This window comes from Mesoplodon mirus (assembly GCF_964341445.2).
Source record: "Mesoplodon mirus genome assembly, chromosome: 14".
Lineage (NCBI taxonomy): Eukaryota > Metazoa > Chordata > Mammalia > Artiodactyla > Ziphiidae > Mesoplodon > Mesoplodon mirus.
The window spans coordinates 58,755,841-58,768,655 of NC_138990.1; the positions used below are offsets into that span (position 1 = coordinate 58,755,841).

Sequence of the window (12,815 nt, forward strand, 5' to 3'; positions counted from 1 at the left end):
CCTCACAAAAATCCTTGGTAAAAACAGTGTGGCTTACTAATGCTTTAGCCCAGGGGGTGGCAAACTAGGGTCCACAGGACAAACCTGGCCTTTGGCCAGTTTCTGTCTGGCCTGAAAGCTAAGAATGGCTTTTACAATTTTAAAGATTGTGAAGATGAAGGAGGAGGATGGGGGAGAGGAGGAACAGCAGTAGCCACCTGAAACAGCCTAAAACACTTGCAAAGCCCTCCTTTAATAAAATGAGTTGGGGGACTTCCCTGGTGGTCAAGAATCCACCTTCCAATGCAGGGGACATGGGTTCGATCCTTGGTTGGGCAACTAAGCCCACGCGCCACAACTACTGAGCCTGCGCACTCTGGAGCCTGCGCACCACAACTAGAGAGAAGTCCACACACCGCAAGGAACCTCGCACCACAACGAAAGATCCCACATGCCGCAACAAAGATGCAATGCAGCCAAATAATAAAAAAATAATAAAATAAAAATGAGTTGGAACATGTTTCTTCCGCCATTTTCTGAAAAAGTTTGTGACATATTGTTTCTGTTTTTTGTTTTCTGTAAATGTTCACCAGGGAAGCCTGGTATTTTGGAATTTCCTTTGGGGAAGGGTTTCTAATTATATATGCAATTTCTTTAATAGCTATAGAGCTATTCAGATTTTTTTATTTCTTCTTTTGTCAGCTTTGGTAATTCACCCGTTTGTGTTAATCAGCATTTCCTTCTGGTATCATTTTCCTTCAATTTGAAGGATTTCCTTTAACATTTCATGTAGTGCATTTTGCCAGTGTTAAGTTGCTTCAGCTTCTGTTTTTTTGAAAATGCCTTTATTTCACTTTCATTTTGAAGGATATCTTTTGCTGTGTATAGAATTCTATGTTGACATTATTTTCTTATAGACTTTTTAAACTATCATTCTCCTGTCTTCTGGGTTTTGTAGTTTCTGAGGGGAATTCACTGTTTATTCTTACCTTTGTTCTCTGTAATGTGTCCTTTTCTTCTGGCTACTTTTATGATTTTTCGATTCATTATTAGAGTCTAACAATTTGATATGCAGTGTCTTGGTGTGGTTTTCTTTGTACTTATCCAGTTTGGGGTTTGTTGAGATTCTTGGATATTTGAATTTATAACTTTATGTAGTTTGGAAAGTTTTTAGACATTATTTTTTTTCCAGTTCTGCTGTATTCCGTCTTTTCTCTCTTTCTGGAACTCTGATTACATGTTTATTGGACAGCTGATATTGTCACACGTGTCACTGAGTCTCTAAGGAGCTCCAGTTTGGATAGTTGCTATGTTTGTACATTCATAGATATTTTCTTCTACCATGTCTAATCAATGTGCTATTGAGCCCATTCAGCGCATTTTTCACTCTGGATATTGTTTTGTTTTTTGTTTTTTGTTTTTTGTTTTTGTTTTTGTTTTTTTTTGCGGTACGTGGGCCTCTCGCTGTTGTGGCCTCTCCCGTTGCGGAGCACAGGCTCCGGATGCACAGGCTCAGCGGCCATGGCTCATGGCTCATGGGTCCAGCCGCTCTGCGGCATGTGGGATCTTCCCGGACCGGGGCACAAACCCATGTCCCCTGCATCGGCAGGCGGACTCTCAACCACTGCGCCACCAGGGAAGCCCTGGATATTGTATTTTTTAGTTCTAGAAAAATATAATACTCTGGTTCTTTTTTTGATTTTATATTTCTCTTCTCATTATGTTCGTGTTTCCTTTAAATGCCTGAACATCTTTATAATAGCCCTTATAAAGTCCTTGTATGATAATTCAATAATCTCTGCCATTTATGGTTCTGGTTTTTATGATTGATTTTCTCCTGGCTATGGGTCATCTTTTCCTACATCTTAGTATGCCTAATAATTTTGGATTGGATGCTGCTGGACATTGTAAATGTTACATTGTTGGGTGTCTGAATTTTGTTGTCTTTCTTTGAAGAATGTTGAGATGGGGCCGGGGAGGTCAGATAGTTGAGTTACTTATAGATATGCTAAATGCTTTCTAGTCTTGTATTTGTGCTTGTTAGGGTGGGTCTAAAGCAGTGGTTCTAAATCAGATACAACTTTCCCCAACCCCCAACCCAGGATATCGGCAGTGTCTGAAAACATTTTTGTTTGCTACAACCCAGAGTGTGTCACTGTCATCTAATGATTAGAGATCAGGAATGCTGTTCAGTATCCTGCAATGCACAGGAAAGCCCCCCAAAACAAAAAATTATCCTCCCCCCAAAATATCAACAGTACCAAAGATGAAAAACCCCTTCTAGAGTACTTATAACCTGGGACCAGTGTTACCCTACTGTTGGGATAGCTACATATTCAAGAATGTTTCTCCACTCTCCAGTCTGGCTAGTTGGAACTCTAACATCTCCCGACCTGATGTTAGCTCTGGAATTGTTCAGCTTACAGCTTCCTGGTAATTATAGGAAGAGCCTGGTGGGAGTCTTACCCTACACACGCATGGTTTAATATTTAGCCAAAACTCAACCGAACCCATGCAAATTGCTGGAGCTCTTTCTCTGCATAGCTTCCTCCTTTCCAGTATTCTGTGCCACAAATTCCAGTGGCCTGAGGCTTCCTGACCTCTAACAGCTGACATTTCAACTAAATGAGACCTCCAGGCTCTGTTGCGGTTGCCCCTTCTCTGTGCTTGGTCTGTAAAGAGGCTCCGGGCAGAAAGCCTGGGTGATCAAAGGGTTTTCCGTGTGTCTCTCCCATTTCTGCAGGTCTTGCAAGAGAAGGCACTAACTCCCTTTGCTTCTGACTCTCTTTTCAAAGATGTTGGCATAGTAAAGAACCTTGAAAGATAGACAGTGTTTCCCCCTGGAGCAAAGAGCAGGTTTGTGTACCGTCCAGTGTTACGAAGGTGCAGTAGGTTTACTCCCCACTGAAAATGATCCTGGTTCCTTAAGCTCAGGGTCCCTCTTCTGTAATGCAACCCACTACATGTGCATGTGTCACCTGGACCTCTTCACATCGCCCCACGGGAATTGGGACTTGAGGAAGCAGTGCAAATGCTGATACTCTAGCCACTGCTATTGCTTTGAGTAATAACATCCTTTGTCTCTGTCCTGGGAGTCTTGTGTCTTCTGCCAGCATCCATGAGACAGTATGAAGCTAACTTGTTAACTTGTAAGGAGGGTAAATTCTCAGATTCCTTCACAGTTCTTGACACACCTGTCATATAGTAGGCACTATGCTGGGCTCCGAATACAGGAAGTGAACCACACCAGAAAGGGCATAAACTGCCCTTCTGCCGTCTTCAGTCTAGTGGGGGAGACAAAGACAGACAAATATATAGTTTTTAAATGGCGGCACTTATTAAGAAAGAAATAAGGAAATTACAACAAGAGAATGACAAGGGGGAAAGTAGACTGGATTATAGGAGGTCAGTAGCGGGAGCAAGGAGATAAACTGGGAAGTTATTGAAAGTGTCTAAGCAAGAAATGATGGAGGCTTGGGCTAGGGTGTGACCGTGAAAAGAATATTGGAAATACTGGGAATCAAGGCTGGATGATAAAGCGGGGCCAGATCATGAATGCTCTCCCACAGGACCCTTGTAGATGCTGCTACTTCCGCTTGGAAAACTCTTTTCCTTGCTCATCCTATGTCTGCTTTTTCTTGTCCTTCAGGCTCAGTTTTTAAAATACTAGGTTAAGAAAAAAAAAATACTAGGTTAAGGAAGTTAGAGAAAGGGAGATATTCATGAATCTTGAGTTAGGATTATGTCCTAACAAAAAAACATGACTTGCAGTGGCTTAAACAAACAGAGGTTTATTTCTCTCATATAAAAAAGGAATCTAGAAGCAGTAGCATTTGTTTAGCTGCTCGGTGAGGTCAGGAACAACACCTTGGTCTTTCCTTCATGGTTGCAAAATGGCTGCTGCAGCTCCTTTGTAACCACATTCAAGGCAGTATGGAAGGAGAACAGGTGGCACCAGCCAAGACTGTCTTTTTTAACAGGCCATGACAAACTTTCCCAGAAAGAAACCACTTCTATTTATTTTTCACTGGTTATAACTGTGAGTCCTTTCCCTTTAGAAAATAGTGTTTAGCTTTTTTCAGACTTCATCATGCAAGAACTTCTGGAATTCTTGAGCTAAGGAATAATATCATCAAAGAGGTGCTTTAGGAAGGTACAGGCTGAGGGCAATGGAAAAGTAGAAAGGGAAAAACTAGGAACAGAGATGAGTTAAGAGGCTATTGCTGTCAGTCAGTGGGAAGAAGGTCTGGATCAGAATAAAAACAGAAATAAGAAAGTGCTTAACTTAAGAGACGTGTCTCCTCACAGCTTTAGTCATAGATATGGATGTTTCTATGCTTTCATGTAAATGTGTATCATTTTTGCAAGGAGAGAGAAATTTATGTAGATAGATGTGCATTTCTGTGCATTATCTTTGTTTTTCTCTGTGTCTGTGACTGTATCATTTATTCATTCATTCAGCAAATACTTACTGAGCCCCAACTTTGTTCAAGGCAATGTGCCAGGTACTATGGGGGAACACGGACATGAATCAAACACAAATCCTACCCTCGAGGAGCTTACAGACTAGAAAGGGAGAAAACACATATCCTCAAATAGCTAAAATGCAAATTAGTAAAATGATAAATATCATAAAGTTATGAAAGTTCAGAAGAGGAAGTCATTATCTTAGCTGGAGAGATAAGGGAGAAGATGGCATTTGAATTTGGTTTTAACGAATTAATAGGATGATAGAGTTACCATATGATCTAGCAATCCCACCCCCGGGCATATAGCCAGAGAAATATATATACACACACAATGGAATATTACTCAGCCATAAAAAGAAATGAAAGAATGCCATTTGCAGCACCATGGATGGACCTAGAGATTATCATACTAAGTGAAGTAAATCAGAAAGAAAAAGGCAAATATCGTATGATATCACTTATATGTGGAATCTAAAAAAATGATACAAATGAACTTATTTACAAAACAGAAATAGACTCACAGAAATAGAAAACAAACTTAAGGTTACCAAAGTGGAATGGGGGAGAGGGATAAATTTGCAATTTGGGGTTAATAGATACAGACTACTATATATAAAATAAATAAACAACAAGGACCTACTGTATAGCACAGGGAACTATATTCAATATCTTGTAATAATCTATGATGGAAAAGAATCTGAAAAGGAATAGATATATATGTATAACCGAATCATTTCGCTGTACACCTGAAACGTTATAAATCAACTATAGTTCAATAAAAAATATTTTAAAAAAGAAAGAATAGGATGGAGGGAAGGAATGTGGGCAGGGAGCAAGTGACTGTGGAGCATTCTTACTTTACTGGCTAGAAAAGGTGGTGAAAAATAAGCCTGAAAGAAAACTGATCTAAAGAATTTGGTGGGGTTTTTTTATACACTAGCAAATATTTATTGGACTCCTACCAAAGATACAGTATTGTGCTAGATCTTGAATTTCTGTATGTGATTATATGTCTGTGTTTTCATGTATGTGTGCCTGTTTGCGAACATGCGTATGTTTCACAGTGTGTACATACTTTTGTGTGTCTCCCTGTTTTAATAGTCAATTTCTTTGTGTGTACATTTTTACACGTAACTGTCCATGTGTTTACATACGGCCAGCAGGTGGCGCCACAAAATCATAACTAGCAAGGACAATTCTGCCTGTTCCAGCCAAGTAGCCACCTCAGACCCTATGAGGCCATGGAGAGATCCTGAGGCACATGTAGGGGCTGGGGATTCGTTTAGCTGTTTCCATCATTAGCATTATTCACCACTGTATTCCCATGCCTGGCACAAAACCTGACAAATTGAAATCCTCCTTAAATGTGTATTCATTAAATGCTAACATGCCCCATGGGAGAAGTGGGAGATGGGGGGGAGCCAGGGAAAGAAATACAGAGAAGGTGGCCCCCCAGTAAAGACCCCACAGGAAGTAGGATTTCAGTCACACTCATAGAAGTCATAGAAGATCCGGAGGGGGATGTGTGACAAAACAGTAAACTCAGCCATCGCTGTCACCCATGGGGCTTCCCCTCCTTATAATGTGGCATCTGATCCTGATCCTTTCCTTCGGCTTGTATTTAGTGCCTAGTAAGTACTAAGACCTGTGGGAAACACCACCTCTGCTCTCTAGGAGCTTACAATCCAGGAAGAGAAATCAAGTTTATTTTTTAAAAATTTATTATATGCATGATCTGGATTTGGATCCTGGCCTAGAAAGGAAAAGGAGACATTGGACAGTGGGTAAAATTTGAATGGGATCTGGAAATCTGAATGGGTTGCACACAGGTTATAGAACAGTGTACTTGCTTTTGAAGAAATATACTCAGTGAAATATTTAGGGGTGGAATGGCATCATGTCTGCAACTTGCTGTCAGATTGAACAGAAAAGGAATAACGATAATGGCCGGGAAGGAAGGAAATGGTAAATGTTAATGATTGTAGAATCTGATTTAAGGAGCTAAGAAAGTTGTTTATACTCTTCTTGCAACTTTTCTTTAAGTTTGAAATTATTTCAAAATAAATTTTGTTTTAAAATTTTTAAATAATAATAATAATTACAACCCATAAACCCTCTCTGCCTATTGCTGAGAAAGTTCCTTCCTGCCCCACGTGAGAAGTGCTCTGTTAGGGACAGAGTAACAGAGCTGGAAGAGGGTCCAGCTGGGTCTATTCAGAGACCTTCTGGATCCTGGAACTTCCTCCCCAACCCCTTCCCACCCTGGCTGCCTCAGGAGACTGGCTCTCTCTCTCTCCTATCTGGGCTACCCCAAGGTCTCACCCTTTTCAGAGCCCACATCTGTGATTTCTCCCACTCATGCTATCCATGCTGGCGCAGGTACCCCACTCCCCCATCAGCCTGTTTAGGAGAGGAAGGTCTCTGATTGCCCACAGGGACTACCACCCTGGTCATTCCACACAAGAACACAGGTACCACCTTTACTTTGCTCCCATAGGAGAACTGAGGCTCAGAGTTTTGCAGCAAAAACCTTGAACCGACAAAGATCTACTCAGTGGGACCAATTTCAGGTCAGCTGCACATAGCAGGGGCCTGGACTATAAAACACTTTAATGGTCTGGCTGAGTTATCACAGATGGGTCTGGCTGCTTCCCCATCTCTCCGCCCTCCTCCCCATTGCCTCACTCCTTTCTCTGAGCTGCCAGCAGCACGTGGTGCTGCATTTGTCAGGCCATTGCCAGTCAAGGCCGCCTCATGGCCCTCTGAGGAATCCCACATACCTCAGCCTGGCACTCAGGACCGTCTGCAAAGTGGACCCAGTTCCTGCTCCAGCTGTTTCTCCCATTATTCCTTTGCACCCGCTTTTGCCCTACATTCTTAGTGTCCTGGATGTGCTCACACTTTCCCTCCCCCGCACCTATGCTGATGCACTTCCTCTGCCCTGGAAGGGCCTCCTTCCCCATCTCCACCTGGCAAAGGCCCATCTACCTCTCAAGGCCCACTTCAAACGTGACCTCTTCCTAAGGCCTTTCATATTCCACCCCAACCTGATCTGGCCTCTTTCTCCTCTCTTGGCAATTATTTTCAGCTTCATTACTTTAATGCTTTATTTTTGGAATGCCAATTCCTTCTATTCAACTCTAAGCTCTGCAAGGGAGAAATCTGTCTCTTATCCACTCAGCACCTAGCAACCTGTTGGACATGCCGTAGGTGTTCAATAAATGCATAGGAGGTAATATGGCTAAGTGTGTTTGCTGTACTTCACCATGAGGCACAGGTCCACAGAACCGTGAACTCTGAGGGACACAGAATGCGGGCGCTCTTTCCAGGAGGAGATGGAAATTACAGCTACACTGAGCTCCCGTTAGGTGCCCTCTGGCCCCGACCCCATCCCCATCTGGCTCCCGGCTTCCTCAATCTTCAAGGACACACTTTAAAAATATCTCCCCGCCTTGCCTCCCTCCTCTCTGCTATGCCTTCCTCCTTTCCCTTCCTTTCTCTCCCCTAAAACCCTCGGGCTCCTACCCACAGAACACTGGGGAGAAAACAGAAGAGCTGAGGGATTCCCCACCAGCTTCTGAGCACTGAGATGAGGAAGTGATTATCAGAGGCCACTGTCTTGGTCAGTTCCTGTTTCTGGAGCGAAGATGCCAAAATCTGTTCCTTTTTCTTGTGAAAAATGTACGAGTTTTGATTTCCAAAATTCCCAGAAGCAAGACTGTCACTGTGAGCCGTCTGTGTTTCTGTCTGCCTGCATCTGTATGGAAGGTCCGCCAAGGCCTCCTGGGCCTGCTCCTCGTGGGCCAGCGTCCAGGGGCGGTCTTGACAATGACACCTCACTCCCTGCCCCTCCCCATCCCCACCCCACCCCCCAACCCCCGCCACTTGACCTGGCCGAGGAGAGACAAGTGCATTAGGACAGGCCTGCCTCTGGCCTCCTAATGCTTCCTGGGGCCTTGCAGGAGAAGTCCCCTCCCCAAGTTTGGTCTGGCTGCTCAGAAGCCCCTAGAGAGGGTAGAAATTTAAGCTGATAACCTGGACTCAGATGTGGATTAATTTGGGAAACCCTGTCCCCGCCCTGCTCCCAGGCTTGAAACCATGGTGGGGGGGTGGGTGCAGACACAGCCATGCCATCCCCGCCCCCAGCCTTGGCCCGGGGCCCCACCTTCTGCGCCCCAGTCCCATCTGGAATGGGAGGAGAGCCCCACTTCATGTGGAATCAGACCCTCCTGAGCCCTCTGTGGAGAAAGGAAGAGGGCCAGCCAGGGAAGTATTGGAGGTGGAGCCGGGGAAGGGTGGGATATGCAAAAAGGCACTCAGAGCCTAAAGGCGGGGTAAGAGAGTGAGTATGGACCTTGAGATTAAGATTAACCTCAAGGGGCTTCCGTGGTGGCGCAGTGGTTGGGAGTCCGCCCGCTGATGCGGAGAACGCGGGTTCGTGCCCCCCGTCCGCGAGGATCCCGAATGCCGCGGAGCGGCTGGGCCTGCGCGCCGTGGCCGCTGGGCCTGCTGGCCGCTGGGCCTGCGCGTCCGGAGCCTGTGCTCCGCGATGGGAGGGGCCACGGCAGTGGGAGGCCCGCGTACCGCAAACAAACAAACAAAGAAAGATTAGGCTCAAGGTGAGATGGTCAAAGTCGTCTTGGTGCCAGGCCCTCTGGGCTGTGCTTGCCTTGGGTTGGTAGGTGAGAGAGAGTAGGACAGGCCTAGGTAGCAGGTTATTTGCCTAAGCAGGAAGCAAAGATGAACGCTTTCTAGCAGGATCTACATTTGGCCTGCTTTATCCTTTGGTCTCTGCTTCTGTTTGTACTGTGCCTACCCAACCAATTCTCATGCATTCATTTAACAAACATTTAGAACATTTGCAGATATCAGTGGCCAGGGCTTTCCAAAAGCGTAGGCTGGGACTTGCAGAGTCCTCACTGCCTGGAGCTTGAGCGTCGCGCTCAGCTAGGCCCCTCGCAGGCTGTGCGCTTTGTGCACCATCCCGGTTGCTGGGGCCTGAGGCCTGATCAGCAGGGGATTGAGTAGGGGTGCAGGACCTCTCCCCAGATGGCCGGCCCAGACAATTTGAGCCCGAGACAGGTTAAGGGGGCAGGAGACTGGGCAGGGCCGGGGAGTCTCTGCGGGGCCGACTCTGTGCCCTTTCACGTGCCCTGGGAGCGCAGATGCTGGGAGTGAGTGGGGGCGGCCCTCCCAGGGAAGGGGTCCCCCTCGGTGCCCGGAGCTGGGAGCCGGGGCAGCCCTCGCCAGCACCGCGCCCTCCCCGAGGCCCGAGGGAGGCGCCGCGGGAGGAATTCCAGCCATTTCCTCTGCGCCGCGCGGTATGTGGCCTGCTCGCTGCCCGACCGCAGCGCGGCCCGGAGGTGGGGGCCGGCGGCGCGGGCCAGTCACCAGCCGCGTCTGGCAGCTGCCCCGGCCTCGCCGTCCCGCTCCAGATTCCCGGCTGGCCGCCCCTCGTCCCGGGCGACCAAACCGGCCCTGGAGCGGCCCCGGGCCGGCGCGGCGCTGCCGGGACCCCGGCTCCTCCCCGCGCGGCCGCAGCCGGCGGAATCGCTCCCGCCCCACGCCCGCCTGCCTCCTCGGTCCCCGCCGCGCACCCTAACCCGCGGGTCCCCCGAATCTCAGTTTGAAACTGAAGGTGGCCTTTTCTACGTCACCTTGGGGCACGTCCCTTAGCCTTTCTAAGCGTCAGTTTCTCCACCTGTGAAATGGGCACCCTGACAATAGTGCTACCTCACTTGTGCCACCTGAGGTTAAATGAGAAAGGGAACGTGCTGGAGCAATGCCAACGATGTTTTCGTTTCTCTAGGTATCGCTCGCTGCTGTCCTCAGCTCTGCTGGATCTTCCGCCCACCCCGCCCAGGGCCTCTTCTCCATACTAATTCGCGGTGGAGCAGTCGGGGCGGCTTTACAGGTAGGCACTGCAGACGGCCGCCTCAAGGACCGGCGGTAGACTCTTCCTCGGGATTATCTGCCCGCTAGGTTCTTGAAAAACCTAAGGGGCAGTTATTTCATTTTTTAAATGATGTCATCACCGTCTGACATCAACCAGGCACGTAGCGATTAGGGGAAGTTGAGGGTGCGGACTGGGATGGTAGGTCCGCAGACGTGGACTCTACATGCCGGTCTCAACAGACGCTGGGCCACCACGTGCTCTCTGGGCTCCTCTTTCAAAGTGCAGATCCTCCACCCCCAGCCCCCGGGAGAACGAACATTCTTTCAGCTTTAACTGTGCGCTAGAGCAACGAGAAAGGGAAAGCCAGAGCCCCTAGGCGACTGGAAGGGTGGGATCCACTTCCCCTGCCGCCCACCCCCGCCCACGGCTGCGGTAAATGTGACACTGAGCGGAGTTGGAAAGCCCCGGGTTTCACCGGGCCTAACCGCCAACTGCTTTGCAGACGCAGCACCGAGGAGCCGCTCTGCCGCGGTGCTCCCCCAGATGGCTCCTTGTTTTGATTTTGAAACTTCCATTCCAGCCAGAGCCCCAAGGCCGAGAATCAGCCCTTGCAGCAAGACGTGCTCCCCTCGTTCCCCCCCACCACACGCTACAGCCACAGACCGCATAAATCCAGGTGGAGACAGGTCCAGAAACACAGGTGCTATAAATATCCCAGTCCGGCGAGCGGGGAGACACAGCTCCCGGGCAGCCCCTCCCCACCCACCCTCCTCTGAGCCCAGCACTTCCGGCCATCGCTGCGCTGCAGGCTGCTCTCCGAGTTGGGAGGGGCGGGCTCCATCCGTAGCAGAGGCCTGGCTTCCTTTTCCTCTCCCGAGACCCCCCTGACTGCCTAACCTGAGGGTTTTCTCCCCACTCAGGATACACCTCCCGAACTCCCAATCGCAGACCGTTTCCTCCCTCCCCTGGTATTTTTTAAAGGCTGTGGCCAGTCTTCCTGAAATGCTGACTTCTCTTTCAAGATGGATGGGGGATGCTGCCTTAGGTTAGAAGGCAACGAACAAAATCACATTTTTAAATGTAAAATTTGATTCTAAATTTTTGATGGCGCTTTTCGTTTTGGTGGAGGTGGGGACGGACGACGTCCGTGGGGAACAGGCTGCAGGCAGAGTAAATCTAAAAGAGGGAAAAAAAGAAGCTGGGAGTACACACATGTGAAGAGGGGATATCGCTCTGCTGGAAAAGAGACTTGCTGTCCCAGCAGGCTGGTTCCCAGGAGCTTGGTGCGGCTTTCTGAGCCAGTCTCCTGAGCCTGGGACTTGATGGGGTGCAGCTCCCTGAGAAGGAGCCTGTTGGACACAATAAGACTGCACTGGGAAAAAGGTTAATGAAGTTCCACCACTTGGGCTAAGGGATTCAGACACAAAAATTATCCCCAGGAAACTCGGACATCTGATGGCTCCAGGAGAGGGTGGCAAAGAGCAAGGCAGGTTTGGAGATAATGAGTGAAACAGATCTGAACCACCAGTTTTCAAATGTGTCTGTAAAAATAAGCTTTAACTAAATGCTAAATAAAGACCTGGTTTAAAAAAGTGAAGTCACACTCCTCTTCCAATGTGGGCACTTACTCTCGAGTTGCTGTGCTAAGGAAGCACTTGGTCAGCTCATCCTGCTGAATCCTACTTAGAATGTACTATTAATTCCCCATTTTACAGATGAGAAAACTGAGGTCAGAGAGGCTAATTAACTAGTAGAGAAGAGTTTCGAACTCAGGGATCTGACTCCAGTGGTTACCTGTGGAACCTCTGCTGTAGGGTAATCAGCTCTGATGGTCTCTCTGACCAGAGATTGGCATGACTCCACTTCAGCCTTCAGCTGTCTTTAACAGTGAGGAAGACATTGCTGTAACACCTGCCTGCCTCTAGCAGACCCAAGTGATTGCAGCCTCATTGAACTTGATGGCATTCCTGAGGGGACCAGGCAACCTACCCTAAGACCCCAGCGTATAGAGGAACAAACTCTCCGTAAGAGGAGGACTCTGAATGGACTGGATGCAGTCACCAAGGTCAGCCCTTCCTGTGTGATTTCAGGACCACAGGGAGCCCCAAGTGGCCTCCTTACTAAAAATCAACCATAAAAGAACCATTGTGCTTAACACAGAACCAGATGTGTGCTTAAATTTACACAGGTCACTGCTATCTCACCTTGGGCCATGGGCCAAGGCGACCCAAAGATATATTTTGTCTGGCTTTCCTAGCATTTTTTAAAAGTTGAGTTAATTACCAAACGTTTAAAATTGGAAGATTGTGCAGAAATATCTGGATTTTTTAGCTTCCCCACCCCCCCAATATTTAAGAGCTGGCCACACTGGTCCACCCCAGTCCCAGCCATCCCATCCCGTTTTTTATTTCCACCCTCCTGCTTGGCCCATTGACATTTAAATTTGCTGACCCCCATCTTCCTCACTAAAA

General features: G+C 47.7%; 1 long non-coding RNA gene across 1 annotated transcript; it reads left to right on the top strand.

Annotated features, from left to right (window-relative positions):
* The first annotated feature begins 9,836 nt into the window (after positions 1 to 9,836).
* LOC309815618 lies at positions 9,837 to 11,921 on the top strand. The gene is made up of 4 exons (XR_014295905.1): positions 9,837 to 10,086; positions 10,258 to 10,362; positions 10,925 to 11,044; positions 11,265 to 11,921. It is a non-coding gene; the product is annotated as an uncharacterized lncRNA (long non-coding RNA).
* Positions 11,922 to 12,815: the final 894 nt, after the last annotated feature.